We start from the raw sequence: 22045 nt of genomic DNA on the forward strand, positions 1-22045 counted from the left end.
GGGGGCGGCCCCGTGCGGCGGCGCGGCTGGGGCGCGGCGGCGGCTAGCCCGCGCCTCGGCCATGTCACTGCTCTGCGTGCGCGGTGAGTGAGCGACTGGGGTGGGGACAGGCTTCCAGTGGGCGTCCAGTTACCACCTCTTCCCAAACTTCACTTCCCATCGGTGCCCTAGGAGACGATCATGTTAACATTCACTTTTAAACATTTGGAGAGTTCTCGCCACTGTTTCTTATTTTCCCCATGCTCCTGCAAGGCACTGGTACTTCTCCACCCTGGTAGCCATGTGACAGCGTTGTGGGGTGGCTGGCCCAGATCCTATTAAACAGTGACTGGGGCTCTCCTTCAGTAAGCATGGATGAGCTAGGAGATGGTCGGTGCTTGTCAGTCATGGGTAGCCTCCCATTGACTTCCTTCTCGCTGTACCTACAGTCTGCTCAGTAGTCGGTTCTTTTTATCACTCTTTGAACATGTTGGTGGTACAACTGTCACATCCCTTGCAGTGTATTTCTTGGCTAGCACTTCTCTATTGCTTGCCTTGTCCCCTGCTCCTTTCCTGAACCCAAGCCTGTAGTTTAGGTTAAAATTCTCCTATTCCGTTTGGAAGGATATGTTGGTATTTATTCTTTCTGAGCAGAACAAGAGAAGTATGATTTATTTTAGTTTATATCTCAGTAACCCCAAGGTGAACAGCTTTTATTGCTTTTTCCCTAAGGACACTTGACCCATCTAAGAAGATATCTTAAAGCATGAGCTTTGGGGTTTAAGATGAAGTGTGGTGCTTGGACTAAGCTCTATGTGGGTAGAGACTGTTTCTTAATTTTTTTTTTTCTTGGTGCCTGACATAGTGGAAGCTCAATCCTGGTTTTAAATAAATGCAAGGACTGTGATTTTAGAGAGCTTATCTGATCAGAAAAAGCAGGGTTTGGATTACCGTTTAATTTGATCTTGGGAAATTAAAGTTACAGTCTATCATATCAGTGTTGAACAAGATGGGATAAGGTGGCTCGATTATGAGTGAGAGAACATTTATCCACTAGAGCCGTCACCAGAGAGAGCTCTTTCCTGGCATCTTTTATTGAGTAGGTAGAGTCGATGTTTTTTTTGGCTCTATTGAGTAGAAGCATTGTGGTTGTTTGTGATCTCTCTGATAACAGTGTCCCAAAAAAAATGTGACAAAAAGTTCCCCCCCCCCCCCCCAAACTGCTGGCAAAGGGAATTGCTTTGCTCTGTTCTCTTCTACTGTTTTGTTAAATCTGCATTAACCCAAAATGGATTTGGCTATTTCCGGGGATTATGAAACACTGTTCCTCTTTCATGGTTGATTTTTTCATTAATGAGAATTTTGCTTTGCTTTTAGTAAGACGTTTTCTCTCAGCAGCTGGGAATCTATTTATTCCTTTAGATCCCTGCTGCTGAGTAGCAGGATTTGGGAGAGGTTGAGCTTTGCTGTGTCTCTTGGACAGTTTGTTAATTCTCTGCTGCCACACCATATTACAGAGCTAGCCCTTCTGAAAGAGTCTTTAGGTAGAGCAGTCTTAAATCAGAAATTCCTATTTGACTTAATTTAAATAACTTCAGAGAAGGAGCTGCGGCTGTTTTCATTAGCTGTTTCTAATAGCAAGCAGCTGTCATTGTCTAGGAAGTCTACAATTTAGCTGACATCTTTCCCTGTTAATGTTACGTTTTGTCAAGTTTCTCTTTTGAATTTGGGAGAATAGAGACCAGGGTCTCTATCTTTTGAATAGAGATCAAGAAGATTTTTAATTACTGAAACAAGCAGCTACCTTGTATGTAAAAGTACAAGGTACTTATCTTAAATGACTAATGGGAAAACTTAACAGAAATGGGTCAAAATAAATCTTAATTTTTTTTTTTTTTTTTGCGGGACCAGCAGTTGTTGTAATGGCTATGTTGCTGGACTCACCTGTCGTTGATACCGGTTTGAGTCCCGGACCTGGTGGGTTAAATTCATGCTGGATGTGTATGCATGTGTGCCACCCAAGATCCCGAGAGGAGAAGGGATTGTAGTGTGGCCATCCCCCCTGGGGTGTGATTTCTCGCTTTCTGTCTCTTTGTCTCTGTCTTTCTGGCAAGCGCACACGCCCTATAGCAAAAACCTCTCAAAAAAAAATTTTTTTTTTTGCCAGGGGGCACATGTCCTCCCAGAGAGAGAGAGAAAGAGAAAGGGAGAAAGCATTCCACATGGGGAATTGTCACGCTACACTCCCTTTTTCTCCATCTGTTCCTTCTTTGGGGATTTCGGACAGATGTGCACACGCACCTGGCATGTTTCTCAAGCTCCAGGGTCTGGGACTCCAACCATGTTGTTGGCTGTGTGGAATCCAGCTCATGTAATCAGCAGACCATTGACTGGCTGAAATAAATCTTTCTAAAATGACATTCTTTGGATTACATTTTAGTAGTAGGAATTTTATTCATAATCCAAAAGCAGCCTATGTAGTGTATAAATAATAATGTATAAAAACCCAATTTCAGTTTGTCTTGGAGTAGAACTGAATTAGAAACATTTTCCATGTAGTCAAAGTTTAAACAGTAGTTAGCTTGACGTAGAAATTGGCAAACTGTTACTGATTCATTCATCCCCAAACATCTCATTCATGAAGTCAATTCCTTTGTGTAATCCTTAATCATGATTTGCTGCCTGCAGGTTAAAGACTCTCAGTGTTCCGACCCCATGCCTCCATTTGGCCCTATATTCTTGCTGATACTTGTGCAGAAACTTTTCTCTGGCACTAACTTTGTTCATTCCCGCCTCTACTTTGTACTGCACTTATACTCCCTAGATACTCTTTCCATATTTTCTGTTCATTTAAAATATAGTCTTCCTTTCCCATCTTACAGCCTACTTTCATTGTTGAAAATTATGTAGTTTCTCATAATCCAGGGTGATCTCTTCTCCTTTAAACTCTTAGGACACTTGTGATCTGAACAGTGCCACTAATTTAGCAATGAATCAGACTTGTATTATGCTTATGGTGAGCCAGAAAAAGAAAGTAATAGCACTGGTCTGATCTGGAATTTTGTGCATTTCCCTTTAAGGGGCACATTGAAAAACTAGATTTCTTTAAGGAGATTGGTTAGAATAATGAAGGGTACAGAAACGATTTGAAGAGTATGGGAAATTTAGTTCTGAGAACATTTAAGAGCAAGATGGTCATAATAATAGATAAAAAATAGTTTAAATAAAGCCATCATATAGAAGATAGTCTTTTCTTGTGACTCCAGAGGACAAAATGGGACAAATGGACCAATGATAGAGCAAGACAGGAAACACTTTAACAGGTTTTTCTCTAACAAATGGAGTAGACTAATTATGAGGACTTTTTGACACTGTATGCAGAGATTGAATGAATGGTAAGGATGTTTTCAAAGGGATGTAATGTTGACCATTGTGTGGGTAATGCAATGAAGATCTTTTTTTTTTTTTTTTTTTAATTGTCAGAGGGTGCCTTTGCATGCCAGAGAGAGAAAAAAAAAAGGATTAAAAAAAGAAAGCATCCCCCAACAGGGTATGGTCATGCTGCAATCCCTTCTCCATTTCTCCATCCTGTAGGGATTTGGGTGAGCATGCACATGTACTCACAAGGGGCCAGAATTTGAACTGCTTGTTGGACCATCTGGGGTCTCACTTCCTTAACACCTAGACTGTGGGACTAGCCTGACTTGAATTCTTAAGAAACCATCATTTAATAGAATTCACTTAGTCTTCCTCTATTTTCTTTTTCCTTTTATTGATAGAGGTTGTGTGCACGAGCTCACTCATGCACATGTATGAGCGAGAAAGAGAAAAACAATGGAGTATGGTTATACCACAATCCTTTTTTTCTCTATTTCTTCCTCCTGTCAGGATTTCGGGCATGCATGCACACATCCTCAGTGATTTTCAAGCTGCTGGGGCTAGGATTTCAACTGTGGTCAGCCATATGGGATCCTGTTCCCTTGACCTTATGGCAATTAAAAAAAACCAAAAAACTGTCATGGTTCTACCATCTGCCATCAACATTGTTAACTTTTTTTATTCATTGCTTTTATTGTTTTACATTGTTTGTATTATAACACACATACACACACACAGAGTAAATGCAAATAGTTTAGATTGTGAAATGAGAGGAAAAAGTTCTCTGGTCCCTATTCTGTAGTCTCACTTCCCAGAGGTAACTACTGTTTACTATTTCTTGCATATCTGTCAAGACAATTCCATTTCATTTAGGTTCTACTATTGAATGTATCTAGTATTCATTAACTTTTTTTTTTGAGAGGTTTTTGGTATAGGGCATGCATGCTCACCAGAAAGACAGAGACAGAGACACAGAAAGTGAGAAATCACCCTCTAGGGGAGATGGCCACGCCACAATCCCTTCTCCTCTTAGGATCTTGGGCACGCATACACACGCACCCAGCGTGAGTTTAAGCCACCAGGTCCGGTAGTCGAACCGCAGTCAACTACATGGGAGTCCAGCAACATAGCCATTATGCCAACTGCTGGTCCCTCATCAACTTTTTTTTTTCCTTTTTTTTTTCCAGAGAGGTTTTTGCTGTAGGGCGCGTGCGCTCACCAGACAGACAGAGAGACAGAAAGTGAGAAATCACCCCCCATTGGGGATGGCCACGCCGCAATTCCTTTTCCTCCATTCTCCTCTTGGGATCTTGGGCATACACACACACATGCACCTGGCGTTGAGTTTAAGCCACCGGGTCTGGAACTCCAACCGTGGTCAACTACGTGGGAGTCCAACGACATAGCCATTATGCTAACTGTTGGTCCCCCTCATCAACTTTTTTAAAGTCTTTTTATTTTTTTTGAGAAGTTTTTGCTATCAGGCATGTGCACTTGCCAGAAAGACAGAGAGACAGAAAGCGAGAAGTCACACCCCCCCCCCCCCACGGGGGGCGGTCTCGGGGGATCACAGTCAACTACATGGGACATGTCTGGACTCCTATGTAGTCGACCACGGTTTGAGTCCTGGACCCAGTGGCTTAAACTCATGCCGGGTGTGTGTGCGTGCGTGCCCAAGATCCCGAGAGGAGAATGGGAGAGAAGGGATTGTCTCTCTCTGTCTTTCTGGTGAGCACATGCACCCTATAGCAAAACCTCTAAAAAAATTAATCTTTATTCATGATAGTGCATGTGTGCATGAGACGAAAGGAGGGAGAAAAGGTGAGAGGGAGGGAGGGAGAAAGGGAGAGAGAAAAGTACCCTCAAGAGGGTCTTGTGACACTGTAATCCTCTTTGCCAGCCCATTAGCCCAGGATCCTGGGCATGTGTGCCTATGCCTATCCTGTTTTCTTGGCCACTTGGGGATCTGAAACCATGGCCTACCAACTCTGCCACCAGACTGGGCCACTTCAACTTTTTTTTTTTTTTTTTTTTTTTTAACTTAATGATATATTTTCCTGTCAGCTTTTTGAGTCTATACCACACATGCCGGCGTGAGTTTAAGCCACTAGGTCCAGGAGTTGAACTGTGGTCTACTACATGGGAGTCCAGCGACATAGCCATTATGCTAACTGCTGGTCCCAAAAATGACTTTTTCTTTTAAGAAAAAGATTTTTGCTATAGGGTACATGCACTTGCTGGAGAGACAGAGGCAGACAGAGAGATAGAAAGCGAGAGATCACCCCCTGGGGGGATGGCATGCCACAGTCCCTTCTCCGTCATTCTCCTCTTGGAATTTTGGTCACACATGCACATGGGCTCAATGTGAATTATAAGCTACCAGGTCTGGTACTCAGACTGTCGTCAATTACATGGGAATCCAGTGACGTAAACATTACACCATCTGCTGGCTTCTAAAAAACACTGCATTTTTAAATTTATGATAGCACATGCATGAGAGAGAAAGAAAAAACAAGCATCCCCCCCAACAAGGTCTGGGCATGCTGTGATCCTCTTATCTCTGGCCTCCAGCTCCTCAGGATCCCAGGCATGTGCTCATACATCCAGCATGTTTCAAGTTGACTGTCCTCGGGATCTGAATTGAGGATGACCATGTGGCATCCAGCACATCATCAACTATACCACAGAGGCTGGGCCTAAAATTGGCTATTGTTGGATATTCAGAATTTTTTTTTTTCTTTTCACTATTACAAACAGTGCTACAATGAATAATTCTTAGATGGTTTTTGTCATAAGTAAGGTTGAAGATTTCCAATAAGCATTATCCCTGGATTTCCAGTATGGTTTGCTCATTGCTGTTTAATGCATAATAGTTACGTTCAGCTGGACCTATTAGTAAAACCAGTGTCTCACTCAGTGTCTTTCAGATTAGCACTATTATAAGCAGGTCCTTTACCAGCAAGTAGTATTTTATGCCTGTCAAAAAGAACAAAGACTCTGTTTTTGTAAATTTAACCTGGGATTTTTATGTAATTTTCTTGATATTATTTAAAAATCATTTTTTGGAATCAGAGGTAGTCTGGTTAAGGTGCTGGATTCCCACATGGCTAACTACAGTTTTAGTCCTAGACCCAATGGCTTAAAAAGCACATGGGTCGTGTGTGCGCGTATGTGTCTGTGTATGTGTGTGCACATGCGTCCAAAATCCTCAGAGGACAATGGAGGAGAAGGGATTGCAGTGTGGCCATTCTCCCTTGGGGGTGATTTTTCATTTTCCCTCTCCCTCTTTCCAGCGAGTGTACGTGCCCTATGGCAAAACCTAAAACAAATTTTTTCCCTCCTGGAGCTGTCCCTTCTTTGGGGTCATGATGGGCAGCAAGGCTGTGCAGGTAGTCAAGCTATGTACTTCATTAATAAGGTTTCTTGACAGAGGAAGCAATCTACTTCTAAAGTGTCAAGAGCTTTGAGATCAGCAGGGCTGCCATTTCATCTTCTGCAGTTTCAAGCATTCTAAGAGAAATAAATCACCAGGTTTGCTGATGTGTTAGGGTCCACCAGACACTGCAGAAATAATAACATGACCTTAGAAATAAGAGGAAAACATCTGTCTCAAGAAATTCAATTTACCTAGTATGGTGGTCCTGCATACTCACTGTAGCTATTGTTCGCTATCAGACAAAAGAATTTTTTTTATAATAAAGGACTTCCAAAATGACAAAGGAATAATTGGATAATTAAACTTCTTCAATAAGTATTCTCAAAAATGAAAATGAAATACAGAAAATTTGGGTAAATACCTAATTGTTTATATACTTTATATTTATTAAAGTATACATTTTAAATGTTAGCCTATTAATTTACTCTTGATTTTCAAGTATTTTCAGTGTTGAACTAGTGAAACCACACAATGTTAATAAACTATCATAGGTTCCCAAAATTATTTTCAATATTGAACATTTTTTTAGAGTTTATTTATTTATTTTTTTTGCTATAGGGTGCGTGTGCTTGCCAGAGAGAGAGAGACAGAGAGACAGAAAGCAAGAAATCACCCCCCAGGGGAGATGGCCATGTCACAATCCCTTCTCCTCCATTCTCCTCTTGAGATCTTGGGCACGCACACACATGCACCTGGCATGAGTTTAAGCCACTGGGTCCAGGACTCAAACCACGTTTGACTACATAGGAGTCCAGTGACATAGCCATTACGCCAGCTGCTGGTCCCTCTATATTGAACATTTTTAATTGTCAGGTAGCATATGTGTTCGCCAGAGTGAGGCAAAGGGAGAAAGCATCCCACCCCATGGAATGTGGTCATGCCACAATCCCTTCTTCATTTCTCAATCCTGTTGGGATTTGGGGAACACAGACACAGGTTCCCGGCATGATTTTCAAGCTGCTTGGGCCTGAATTTGAACTCTGGATCAGCCATATCGGAGTTGACTTGCATAACTACTAGGCAATGGGATTGGCCCTTACTTTTGTTTTTAAAACAGAATAAAATAGTGTTAATAGTGGTAGTAACTGGACCAAGTAGATTTATGTTTTGATTTGCCCTTAAAAACACTTATTGTGATTTATCACTAATCCGCCATCTAATTAACTGAAAGGGTATTGCTGAGAAACTCTTAGAAGGTGAACTCTAGGGCTTAAGTATTTATAGGACTCTTGGGACAAATATTGATTGTGGGTCATTCTGCTGCAGGGAGACCTCAAAGATATATGTATTTGGTCAGTGTGGGAAGTAGGATTAGTAATGATTTTAGAATTTTCAGGCGTAAAGATAGCTTGGTCAAGCACTTCTCATCTAGTGTTTTGTTTTTTTTTTTTCTTTTTTTCTCCAGACATTCATTCTTGTCATCTGCCTTAGCTAACTTCTTGCTGCTGGGTTTTATCATATCCTGATTCTAGCAGTCCCTGTCCTGAGCAGAGGTGCAGAGTTGCTGCTGGTTTCCTTTCACTTTACCATGGCATCAGGAAGTTGATTGTGCCTTGTCTAAGCCAACCAGCAATGAAGGGGGAAAGGACCAATTTCCTCTGCCATGGCTATTGTCATAAACTGTTCTCTTCTCTCTCTCTTTTTCTCTTCTTTATAAGTAGTACAATCTGTTAATTTCTTGGTTTCTAAAAACGGGGTTTCTAGAAGTTGGACTCTTTAAGGGCAGTAACCTGAGTTTCTATCCTGTTTACCTGGTCGTGTATTTCAGACTTTGCTATATGAGTTTGTTTAAAGTTTGGGCTGTGTATCGTTAGTAAATATTTGTCAAGTTACTTTCTTTATCCTGTTTACGATACAAATGAATTCCGTAGATAAGAGGCCATGGAATCTAGATCGATTTAAACATATCTCCTTTTTTATTTTCCTTTTTCTTTTTTAAAATTTGGTAGAGGTCATGTTTCCTTGCCATAGAGATAAACAGAAAGAGGGAGTGTGCACTCACCAGAAAGACAGAGAGAGGCAGAGAGACTAGAAGTGAGAAATCACCCCCTGGGGGTTGGCCACTCTGTGATCCCTTCTCTTCCATTCTTCTCTTGGGATCTTGGGCACGCATACACACATACCCAGTGTGAGTTTAAGTCACTGGGTCCAGGACTCAAACTGTGGTTGACTACATGGGAGTCCAGCGACACAGCCATTACACCATCTAGTCCCATGTTTTTAAACTTTTTCTTTTTTCTTTTTTTTTTTTAAAGTTTGATCATTTATTCTGTGAGAGATAAGCATCCCCAACAGGGTCTTCATGCTGTGATCCTCTCAGCCTTCTGCCAGCCCAGTTCTCAGGCATTGTGTGCCCAATGTGTGTGAGGAGGTCCCAAGATTCCAACTCAGGGCCTTACCCAGGTAGGTCCAGTGATGCCACCTCTGCACCACTGCTTGGCTGCTGGGTTTTTGAATTTCAATAAATGGAATCATACAGTATGTAGTCTTTTGGGGCTGGTTTCTTTTGCATATCATTATGTTTGACAGATGCTTCCATTTGATGCATGTGGCAGTGGTTCATTGATTTTCATTGCTGTGCAGTATTTCATTGTATGAATATACTACAGCTTATTTAATGTACTAGATTAAATGGAGGAGAAATTAGAGGCACTTTAGTTATGGCAGGTGTGATTTAGATAGATCATAAATTAAAATGTCTCGATGAGATTTTTAACTGTTACAGAAAAGCTGTGAAATGTGCTTTACTAGGGCTCTTGAAATATAAGCCTTATTTCCTTTTGTGTACAATACTGAGGTCTAGCTGCTGGGGATGAGGAAGGTTAGGTAACCAGTGTTACATTTCCTGCTTTGTTGTGATCCTTTCCGTGATTTCTGGGAAATATAATAAAGATGTAGGGATATGGTAACTTAAAACATTTTTGTTGTTGTTTATTTATTTGTCGTGATTTTCAAGCCACCAGGTCCAGGACTCTAACTGCGGTCAACCATGTGGGACTCCAGTGCCTTAACCACCACGTCACCTGCTGGCCCCAGGTGTGTGATAACAGTTGGTATTAAACTTTATAAAGAAAAGTTTGTTTTATTCTTCTATTTGTCTGTAGTAAAACTGAAATGTTCTTTCTCAGGTATGATCTCCAAAAAAATCACTACCCACTGAACATGTGAGACAAGCCCATAGAAACAAAGTAAAAAGAGTCAGGAGGGCTTCTTTTCTTTGTTCTGGTGAACCCCACAGTGATAAAACATCTGGTAAAAATATGATAGAAAGTTTGCGCTAGGGTGTATGTATACAAACTATTTAAAAGAGTCATGGGAAGAAGCAATTCATAGTCATAGGAAATAATAGATTTCCAAAGAGAAGAATCTATTTTTTCCTATTGCTGTTTCTTCTTCTCTGTTTCTGCACAATTAAGTATTTATTTGGGACTGTGGAGGGCAGATAGGCCTATGGATTGTGTTGGGCTGTTAATTTTCTCTTGCAGCTGTTTGTTTTATTGATTTCTGTAGTATTTCATTGTGAGTAGTGTTGAGAAGAAAGAGGTTAGAGGTCAGTAAGTGTAGAGGATCTGCCTGGCAACCAAGGGGGAGGGGGTGACATTTGGACAGTGGGAACATAATTACTTTTATATAATTAAACGTGGGACAAAGATGATTTGAAGGGCTTGCCCACTTACGTGATTTCTACTAGTTACGAGCCCAGTTTGTAAAGATTTCATCTATAAAAGGATAAAGGAAATCTGTTTGCCAAGGATAGGTGGGTATATGATGTAATTATAAGCTTGTGTGACCACGTCACTTCATCCATCCCACCCCATGGTCACATCATCATCATCACAGAGCATGTCACTTCCTGGAATGGTGCTCTGCTTTTGTATTATTATTACTATTATTTTTAACATGTATTTATTTATTCATCTATTTATTTATTGTGATTTTTCAAGCACAGAGTCTGGGACTCAAACTGTTCCCATGTGGGAATCTAGTACTTTAACCACCATGCCATCTGCTGGCCCCCTGCTTTTATATCCTTAAACCTCAGAAAGCTAATCATATTCTCCAGCCTGCCAGCTTCTACACTTGCTATACTTTTACCATAATGATACAGAATAGACACTAAAAACTTTGATTTTAGCTAGACATTCCTTGGTGACTATATTATGCCACCACTTATGAGTTGTACAGCCTCACATGTATGACTTAACCTCATTGTACCTTAATTTACAATTTTTTTCCAGAGATTTTTGTCTTAGGGTGCATGCATTGATTGGAGAGAGAGACAGAGATAGTAAGCGGGAAAGTGATAAATCACCCCCCCCAGGGGCGGTGGTAACGCCACAATCCCTTCTCCATTCTCTTCCTGGGGTCTTGGGCATGCACACGTGCATGCCTGACGTGAGTTTCAAGCCACTGGATCTGGGACTCAAACCACAGTTGGGCCTGTGGGAGTCCAGTGACATAACTGCTATGCAGTCTGCTGGCCCCAATTTATAAATATTTAAAATCCATGTATCTATTGAAACACTATTGAAATTCCTGTTCTCATGGAATTTAATTCTGTTAAGGGAAGATATAGAAATCAGATAGGAAATATTTCAGATAATAGTAAATACAGTGAAGAAAATAAAGTAGGGTAGGAAATTCATGTGGAGGTCAGAGTGGAAGCAGGTGTGAGTGGGTCCAACAGAAGGAAGTATGGCTGCCAAAGTGTTTGAGTCCATCGGCAAGTTCGGCCTGGCCTTAGCTGTTGCGGGGGGCGTGGTGAACTCTGCCTTATATAATGTGGATGCTGGGCACAGAGCCGTCATCTTTGACCAATTCCGTGGAGTACAGGACATTGTGGTCGGGGAAGGGACTCACTTTCACCTCCCGGAGGTACAGAAGCCAATTTTCTTTGCCTGCCGCTCTCGCCGCGTAACGTGCGGGTCATCACTGGCAGCAAAGATTTACAGAATGTCAACATCACGCTGCACATCCTTTTCCGGCCCGTGACCAGCCAGCTTCCACGCATCTTCACCAGCATTGGCGAGGACTATGATGAGCGTGTGCTGCCGTCCATCACTACCGAGATCTTCGAGTCCGTGGTGGCTCGTTTCGATGCCGGAGAACTAATCACCCAGAGGGAGCTGGTCTCCAGACGGTGAGTGATGACCTTACAGAGCGAGCAGCAACCTTTGGACTCATCCTGGATGATGTGTCCTTGACGCATCTGACCTTCGGGAAGGAGTTCACAGAAGCAGTGGAAGCCAAACAGGTGGCTCAGCAGAGCGGGAAGCGTTGAGGGCCAGATTCCTAGTGGAAAAGCCGAGCAGCAGAAGAAGGCCGCCATCATCTCTGCCGAGGGCGACTCCAAGGCAGCCGAGCTCATCGCCAACTCGCTGGCCACGGCGGCCAACGGTCTCATCGAGCTGCGCAAGCTGGATGCCGCGGAGGACATTGCGTACCAGCTCTCGAGCTCCCGGAACATCACCTACCTGCGGGCGGGGCAGTCCGTGCTCCTCCAGCTGCCCCAGTGAGGCCGCCCGCCCGGCTGCTGGGCCACAGCGCCCATGGTTCTCAACACAACGTCCTTCCACCCCCACCGCAGAAATCACTGTGACATTTTATGATGGCTTAAAGTGGAGGAAATAAAAGTGAAATCACTTCAGATCTCTAAAAAAAAAAAAAAAGTAGGGTAAAGGAATTGGGAATTACCTTCGTGGGATAGTATAATGGGATTTCAAAAAGTTTGTGGAAAATGGAATTAGGGTACAAGTTTATTTTGGTATAAAAAGGCAAAAAAATGAGTCATAGTGATAAAATGCAACACATCCCAAGGCAGTTCCATATGGAAAGGTTCCTGGTCCAACTCCAGAGACATCCCTGAGTACTTTGTGTATATGTGTGCCCACGATCTGGGGCTGACTGAAAGCTGTGGGTAGATCACAGCAGCAAGCACCTGTTGAAGGGTTCTCTCTTTGCCTTTCTTTTTCCGCCTTTCTCTCTCATCCATGGAGAAAATAAATAAGCCAAAAAAATGGAAGTCCCTACACAGATTTTTCATAATTTACATTTTCTATGAACTCTTTAAGACCCTCTTTATATTTGAAATAGGATATTCCTGGAAAGCCTCATCAAGGAGGTAACATTTGAGCTGAAACTTTAATAATAACAAAATCATCAGTCTGAGATCTAAGGTAAGTGTTTTAGGGAAAATTAATAGGGATACAAATATTTTTAAGGGAGGATGAAAAGAAAGGAGTGATTGGAAGGAAAGATGGCATACAACAGAGAGGCAGAAAATAAATATAAGGTCCATCATGCCAAAAAAGTTTGGATGTTTAAACAGCATTGAAAACTTTTGAGTGGTTCTGAACAAGAATGACAACTTTGATTTGTTTTACAAATGGCCAGTGTGTGTGTAGTGAATGTATTGGGTGAAGAAGCCACACCTGAGAATGCTAGAAGCAGGGGGGCCACTTAGTTGTCCAGGTGAGAGATTGACAAAGGTTTGGACTAGGTATGGTCATGTTAGTGATGGTGAAAATATCTGTAGCAAAGTGTTATTGAGATACTTGTTGTGAAAGTGATTAGCATTTATCCCAGGCATATGATAAGTACTTATTTTAATATAAAAACACTATTGATGCTGACAGGTGGCATGGACTGTGGTTTGAGTCCTGGACCCGGTGGCTTGCATTCTCACTTTTTTCTCTCTCTCTGGTCAAATTAAATAATAATAATAAATAAAATTTTAAAAATATATAAAAACAGTATTGATCAAGAGCAGGGAGCTGGAAGATTTGTCAATTGAGGAAGAAAATACAAACAGAGGAAGGAGAGTTGTAGGTTCAATTGAGTTTATGATATCTGTAAGATAAGTTACTCATAAGATATGTCAAGTTTAAAATATTGTCTTATTGCAGATGGCCCTTGAAAATGGTACCTGAAAATGTAGCTCTGTAGCTTAGGAGAGAAGTCTATGTTAGTGATAAATATTTGGGAGTGTTAGGTATTTGGTAGTTAGAACTTTTAGCTTGAGTAAAACTGACTATAGAGGATAAGAAAGGAGGCAAGGGGACAGTGCTTTATCTGAGGAACTCCAGTGAATACAAATGGACAGAAGAGGAGTTGATGGGTATTGTTAGAACTTCAGGAAAGTGGAGAGTGTTGTGTCAGTCTCTGAGCCTTAGAGTATAGGGAGTTTTGAGAAGAAATGATCAATGACAGAGATGAATGATACTGGTTGAGGATTGAAAAAATAAAGTTGTTTTTGAAAACTAGAGCAATATCCTTGGAATAATGTGAAGGCATACAGTAGTTCATGTGGGAAGTGAAAAAGTAGAATGAGCAAGTGTAAGCTACTGATTTGGGAATTTTGCACTAAAGAGAAAACTTGAGAGTGATGTTTAAAGAAGAAATTTGAGTTTTTTGAAACCTGAAGGAAATGAATCCTTAAGAAGGAGAAAGTGAAAATGAGATGGGGGCAGGGAGAGATGATAACTAATTTCTCTGGAAAGTAGTACACAAAATTATCAGCTGATAGTGAGCTGGTAGGGATGACTTACACAGCTTGAGAGTGCTAAATATTTCATTAATTGATTCGTTCAACAACTATTGTGCTAGACACTTAGGGCAGAATGATGAAGAAAAAATCCCTTGTCTTCTTAGAAATTATAAAGACTACTGAGGGAACTAGACATTAAGTGAAGACGAATCATACAAATTAATATACAATTACAACAAGGAAAAAATACAACAGCAGTATATGTTCTAACAAAGTACAGGAGCTCGCAGGGGGACTTGTGGTTGGGGTGTTGGACTCCCACATGGCTGACTGGACCTGGCAACTTGCTCTCTCACTTTCTTACTCTCTTCTTCTCAGTCTCTCTCTGGTTAAAAAAAAAAAAAAATGATAAATAAAATTTTAAAAATTCTTAAAAAAAAAAAAGCCAAAACAGAGTACATGTTATTATGAGAGCATGAATAAGGATAGTTACCTACTTTAGTCAGAGAAGGTTTCTCTAGTGAAGTGAAGATTGAACTGAGATCTGGAAGAAGAGGGGACCTTAACCAGGTGATAGATGGAGTAGAACATTCCAGGTAGGGGAGATACTAAATAGTATGTGAAAAGGCTTTGTGCTGAAGAGGAGGAGCTTAAAAGAAGGTAAGAATAGCTGGTGTGCAAAGAGGAAGGGAACATGGATCAAGATGAGGTTAGAATGACTAGGGCTCAACTGTAGTCTCTTGTAAGCCATAGAAGGATGGAATACTACTCATCTGTGTGAAATTCCTTTATAAGTTAGTAACTTTTAGTCTTGGGTACTTCCTTTTTTCTGTTTGTAGAGACAGGTATTTTGAAAGTTAGAAACAAAGAGAATGTGATCAGTTCCATAAACATTTATTGAGCACTTAACTGTGGGTGAGGCATTGAACTAGTCACCCTAGGTATATAAAAATGAGTAATAAGTGGGCCTTGCCCTCAAGAAATTGAGAGCAAAGAAGAGATGGCTATGTGTACAAGTAAGCATGATGCAAAACATAGTTTGATAATTTCTTAAGTAGAGGTTACTAATACGGATTATAGAAATTCCAACAGAGAGACAGGAAAGAACCATGGAGCCAAGTTTTTTTTTTTTTTTTTTTTTTTAAGATGCTATTTTATTAGGACCCAGCCTCTGTGGTGCAGTCAATAGTGTACTAGACTGCAAAGCTAGAAGCCACATGCCAACTATAGTTTGAGTCAAAAAAAAAAAAAAGACTCAGGGGTCAGCCAGTGGTATGGTGGTTGAGGCAGCTGGATCCCACAAAGCCAAATGTGCAGTTTGAGTCCTGGGCCTGTGTGCTTTTCGAGCGTGCATGCCTAAAATACTGAAAGGAGTAATGGAGAAGGAATTGCAGCAAGCCATCCTCCATGGAGTTGCTCTCTCACTTTCCTTTCTCTTTGTCTGCTGTGAGTGCAGATATCTTCTGGCAAATTAAAAAAAAAAAAAAAAGAAAAAACTCAGGCAAGGCGGTGGTAGGTATAATAGTTTTGGAAAGTTTAGGATCTTGAAACTATTCATAAAGTCTGAGTTAAGATATAAAATATACCTGGGAATTAGTTGGTTTCCACTGAAATATAACCACCTTTCATGTAAAATGAGAAAGCTAATCATTATATTAGGATAATACATACCAAGTCAGCTCAAGAGATCAAATTGTAAAATTTCTTACTTGACTAGGTCTGGCAAAGTGTTGATCTCCTGACCTTAGGCGAACAATATGGGGATTTGACATCGAGTTTTAGACACATATGTAGTTAGAGAACTGACATGGTGGTACCTTCATTTAGTATATTTTTGTTGTTGCAGATCCAGTAGATGTTTATTCAAGAGGGTAAGCTTTAACATTTGTCCTGTGATCTGTACGAACTTTAGCCTAGTATGCCGTACAGTTTACAGGTGCTACACAACACAGCATGCGTTCTCTACACAATAGAACACATACTAAGGCATGTTTGGGTAACTGTACTGTGTGTGTGTGTGTGTGTGTGTGTGTGTGTGTTTACTTGCTAAAGGGCGCATATGCTTGATAGAAAGGGAGAGGGCACATGCGTGTTCATAAGCAAGAGAGTGAGCACTCCCGTGGATAGTCATACTGCAATCCCTTCTCCTCCATTTTTTTCTTCCTTTTGGGATTTTGGGCATGCACATGTCTAGTGTGTTTTTCAAACTGCTCAGTGCACAACTGAACTGCCCAGTCAGTTGGCCATATACTGTGGTTTTTGTTTTTGTTTTTTTACACAGATGAACAACCATAGTCCATCCTCCAACTAATTTGCACTCTAATAGGGAAGACATATATGAGAAACTGTAATCACGATATAGAACGGAATATGGCAAGTGACTTTATAGAAGAAAAACTACAATATAACAGATTTCAGCTGGGGATTGGTAAGGAGAACCTTAATTTTTTCTCATAAGAACAATATATGGTCACTAGAATTTTTTTTTTTTTGAGAGGTTTTCACTCTAGGGTGCGTGTGCTCGCCAGACAGACAGAGAGAGACAGAGAGATAGAAAGTGAGAAATCACCCCCCAGGGGGGATGGCTACGCCACAATCCCTTCTCTTCCATTCTCCTCTCGGGATCTTGGGCACGCACGTACACGCACCTGGCGTGAGTTTAAGCCTCTGGGTCTGAGACTTGAACCGCGGTCAACTACGTGGGAGTCCAGCGACATAGCCATTATGCTAACTGCTGGTCCCATCACTAGAAATTTTGAAAAGTGCATCAAGAGAAAAAAAGTTAATTATAATTCTGTTTTTTTTCTTTTTCTCCTCTTGTACATAAAATTGTATCATACCTTGTATACGATTTATTCTGATTTTTGTTTCTTAGTGGAATATTATCTTGTACAATATGGTTTTATAAAATCTAAGAAATGGAGCTGGCCCTATGTATGCATAGTGGTTAAGCACTGTGCATGGGAAGCCAGGTTCCACATGGCCAACCATGATTTGAATGCTGGCCCTCAGAGCTTGTAAAACATGCTGGGCATATATGTGTTTGTGCCTAAGATCTTGACTCAGTAGAAAAATGGAGGAAAGAGAAGTGTGGCATTACGACATCTGATTGGGAGTTTTTTACCCTCCCCTCACCACTTCTCTCTGGCAAGAGCATGTGCTCTCTGGCAATGAAAATAAAAGTAAACATTTAATACAGATTAGAATTAAAAGTTATTTCTTACACTCATTGTAGAGCATGTGTATATGTATGTCTGACCTTCTGCCCTTTCCCACCCTCTTCTCACACTATCTCTGGTGTCTACAGTTGTCTTCCATTCCTTTTCGCCCCACATTTTATTGATCACACAATTTCTTAAATAATCTAATACTTTCAATAGTAAGTTCAGCTGGTAGTTTTAAGAAAAGCAGTTTTGAATTGGTAAGGAAATTTGCTTAAAACTTAAAGCCTGGAAACTTGGTTAGTATTCTGTTCAAATAGTAGGTACATGAACTTATTGACAGCTCAAGATAGGACAAAAACTCTTAAAACCGGACAACAAAACCTAGAAGAAAAGCAGCAATATTTTAGTTAAAAGTCAACAGGATGCGATTTCACCAGATCAGTCTCATGTACTTAATCTATTTTCGGTTGAGGTTTGGTCTTCCCGATTGAATTCCGGGATAAAATATTCAACTCCAGACTTGTCCCTATGATTAAGTTGGCCATTTTCTTAGTTTTTGAACTCTTATTTCTGTGTGTCTGCATTTAATTTTCCTGACAGCGCTCCCTTGAGAAGTTCTTGGAGATCTGGTCTGGTGCTGGTAAATTCTTTCAGGTTTTGTTTATCTGAGAATGTTCTTGTCTTTTCTTCTCATATGAAGGATAATCTTGCTGGGTACAGTATTCTTGGTTGAAATTGCTTTTCCCTTAACACTTTGAAAATATTTTCCCATTCTTTCCTTGCTTGCATTGTTTCCAATGAGAGATCTGCTGTTAGTCTGATGGGATATCCTTTGTATGTAACTTGCCGTTTCTCTCTTGCCAATCTTAGTATCTTGTCTTTGTCTGTGGTTTTGATCAGTCTGGCTATAATGTGTCTTGGAGAAGATTTTCTTGGGCTGTTTCTATTTGGGGGTCCTTTGTTTTTCTTGGGACTGGATCTTTGAGTGCCTCTATAGGTTTGGAAAGTTTTCTTGTAGGATTTAATGGAATAGATTATCAATGCCCTTATGAGTCTCTTTGCCTTCTGAGATGCCTGTTATCCGGATTTTGGACATTTGATCGTATCTAATATTTCTCGTATATTATTCTCAAATTTTTGGGCAATTTTCTCAGTCTTCATGGTGGGTTTCTCTAGGCCAGCCATTTTCTCTTCTACATCTGAGATTCTATTTTCTATATGATCTAGTCTGCTTTTAATACTTTCAAGGGAGATTTTGACTTCCTGTATTATAGCTTTCATCTCTAACAGTTTCACTTGATTCTTTTGTAAAGTGTGTAATTCCTCTTTCAGATCTTGCAAGAATTTCCTCACCTCCTGGAATTTGCCAACTCCTTTCTCCTTTCTCTTCTGCAGTTCATTGTCTCTCTTCTCATCCATATTAGCTTCGCCATTATGACTGTCCTAAATTCTTTATCAGACATTTCCATGATTTCCATTGAATTGTCTGTGGATGAAGAAGAATTATTCTTTTCCCTTGGAAGAGAGGAATTTTCTAGCTTTCCCATATTTCTTGTGGCCCTGCGGTGACTTCTAGATGGATGGTATGTTTCTTCCCAAACTTGAAGTTCAATCTGAGCGTCCAGGAGCATGTAGCAAAGGAATCAGAGAGAGAGAAACAACAGCAACAAAAACAACCAAGAAACAGAGAAAAAGAGAGGAAAAAAACTAAAAAAACTCAAAACTAAAAAAAGTATTTTTTAAAAAAAAAAACAAAAATTAGAAAACCGCACGGTGTGCAAGCATGCTGCACTAAATCACTAGTTCTCAGGAGCCATGAAGGTGTCTTCTGAAGGCCTGTTCCCTGCCTCTCCTGGGTTGGGAGGAGAAGAGAGGATTATTAACAAGATAAAGAGAAAGAAGGGGCTGAAAGCTGAGAAAATGCTTTACCTTAAAATTTTTTTAAAAGAAAAAAATTACAAAAAAAAGAGAAGACAGAGACAGAGGTAGAGAGAGACAGAGACAGAGGCAGAGGCAGAGAGGAGGCTTGAGGGAGCTCCTACCACTCGAGGGCTGGAGGCTGAATTATCAGTAGAAACTCTTCATTTCTTTTTTCCCTGAAATCACTAGTTCTCAGGAGCCATGAAGGTGTCTTCTGCTAGATGTATATTCTTTATTGCAACCAGAGAAATGAGGTAAGCTTCTAATAGTGTCCTACCACTCCCTACTGCTACATACGTTAGTAACTTGAATTCTAACTTGTAGTTAGTTTGAAGTGTCTTAAACAGGCCAACAGAATCTTTCATGTAATAAGTAATGCTCAGAAAATATTTAATGTGTGTATTGGTTATTAGCAATTTGTACTTTCCTGAGGGATATTTAATAATTTGTAATAAAGACCAAGAAATAGTGATGATTTATGCGCAAAGAGAACTTTTACTATGATGCTTTCAGTTTTTGTTTTGTTATTTAAAGAGAGACTTTTATGGGGCCAGCAGGTGGCATGGTGGTTAAAGGTGCTGGACTTACACATGGCCAACTGTGGTTCAAATTGCAGACCTGGCTTGCTTTCTCACTTCCTCTCTCTCTGTTCCTCTCTCTCTCTGTGGTCAAACTGGAAAACAGTAGTAGTAGTAGTAGTAATAATAATATTAAAAGTTAAATAAAATAATTAAGAAAAAAGAGAGATTTTTGCTATAGGGTGTGTGTGCTTGCCTGAGAGACAGGGAGAGGCAGACAGAAAGTGAGAAATTGTTCCCCTGGGGGATGGCCATGGCACAATCCCTTCTCCTCCATTCTCCTCTTAGATTTTGGGCACACATGCACATGCGCCAACGTGAGTTTCAAGCTGCCAGTTCTGGGACCTGAATAGCCTCGACCAGGTGGGAGTCCAATGATGCAACCATTACATCATTTGCTGATCCCAGTACTTTTAGATATTAAAGTTTAAAATTAAGTCTAGTGAATTGGATATCTTTCTTTCTTTCTCCCCCCCCAATGTTTATTTGTTTATTTCTATGAACCAGAGAGAGAGAGATGGCACTCCTAACAGGGACTCAACACTATGATCCACCCCACCCTCAGCTAACCCTAGGTTATTGGCATACTCATGCCCTGCGTTTGCAAGGAGAGGTCTTTGGACATGGACCCAAAATCTTTCCATGTGGATTAGTCTTACAGAGCTTCATATTTTACTGCCATGCTACTGTCTGGCTCCTCTTTTGTTTTCCTTCTTTCTTTCTTTTTTTTTTTTTTTGGTCACATGGTGCTTGCACTTCCCAAAGAGATATACAGAGAAAGTGGAAAGGTGAAAAAGCACCTCCTAGGGGGTATGACCACACCACAATCCCTTCTCCATTCTCCTCTTGGGCGCAGGCACACACACACACACACACACACACATACACACACGCACGCACCTGGCATGTTTTTGGAGCTACTGAGTATCAGGCTTGAACAGTGCAGTCCTGTTTTTCTTTATATTCCACTATATGTAGGAATTAAGTAGATAGATGGCTAGACTGACCTTGTGCTGTCTCTGTATAACCAAACAAATTATGTCTTATAAATTGTAGCCATAGAAATCTGATTGTTTTAACATGAACTTTATTTCAACTGAGGTTTATTTATTTAGAACATATTTTAAAATATACATTTAGAGCTAGCAGGTAACATAGTGGTTAAGGTGCTGAACTCCCACGTGGCGTACTGCGGTTCAAGTCTTGGACCTGGTGACTTGAAAATCATGGTGAGCACCTGTGCATGCGTGAGGAGAATTGGTTGTGCCAGGGCCATCCCCTTTTGGGGGTGTGTGATTTCTCACTTTTCCTCTTACTGTCTCTCCAGCAAGTGTACATGCCCCATTGCAAAACCTTACTAAAAAAAAAAAAAAAAAAGAAAAAAAGAAAAAAAAATATATCCAAGCACTTGCACTTGCTCACATAAAACCTGGAGTGTATTTACTTTAGAATTAGTTATTGTCTTTGTTAGTTGAGGTTTGACGTAAGTACTTGTTTGTCTTTTGGTTTGAGAAGGACCTTATATGTGGTAAATTTTGTTGGAGAAATTAAATGAATTTTAAGTACAGGGCAGCACATTTATGTATATTCTATATAGTTTCTTTAAGTTATGAGAGACCACTATGAAGTAAAGTGGAAAGCTAATGGTGCTATTTAAAACTTCAGAAATGTATGTGAATAAATGAAATCATAAATATATTGCTGCTTTCCAAGTTTAGTTTTATTATTCTGTTCATACTACCATATTTTTTTAATGTAATTTTATTCATTCTCATTATTTTATTTTAAGTTGACCAGAGACAGACAGACAGAGAGAAGAAAGTGAAAAAGCAAGCTGCCGGGGACCAGCAGGTGGCGTGGTGGTTAAGGCACTGGACATTCCCACATGACTGACCAGAGTTCGAGTCCTGAATCTGGTGACTTGCTTTCTCACTTCTTCTCTCTCTCACTCTCACCCTCTGTCTCTCTCTGGTCAAATTAAAAAATAAATGAATGAATAAATAAAATTAAATAAATAATTATTAAAAAAAAAAAGGCAAGCTGCCAAGTCAGCCATGTGGGATTCCAGCTGCCTTAACCACCACATCACCTGGTGGCCCCCATA

General features: G+C 40.4%; 1 protein-coding gene and 1 pseudogene across 4 annotated transcripts in view; both read left to right on the top strand.

Annotated features, from left to right (window-relative positions):
- Nucleotides 1-22045, top strand: part of UNC13B (unc-13 homolog B) — a 237681-nt gene that overhangs the window by 15581 nt on the left and 200055 nt on the right. The gene's annotated exons all lie outside the window — the stretch shown is intronic.
- Nucleotides 11333-12369, top strand: LOC102480485 (prohibitin pseudogene; annotated as a pseudogene).

This window comes from Tupaia chinensis, unplaced genomic scaffold (genome assembly GCF_000334495.1).
Source record: "Tupaia chinensis unplaced genomic scaffold, TupChi_1.0 Scaffold000093_1, whole genome shotgun sequence".
NCBI classification, from domain to species: Eukaryota; Metazoa; Chordata; class Mammalia; order Scandentia; family Tupaiidae; genus Tupaia; species Tupaia belangeri.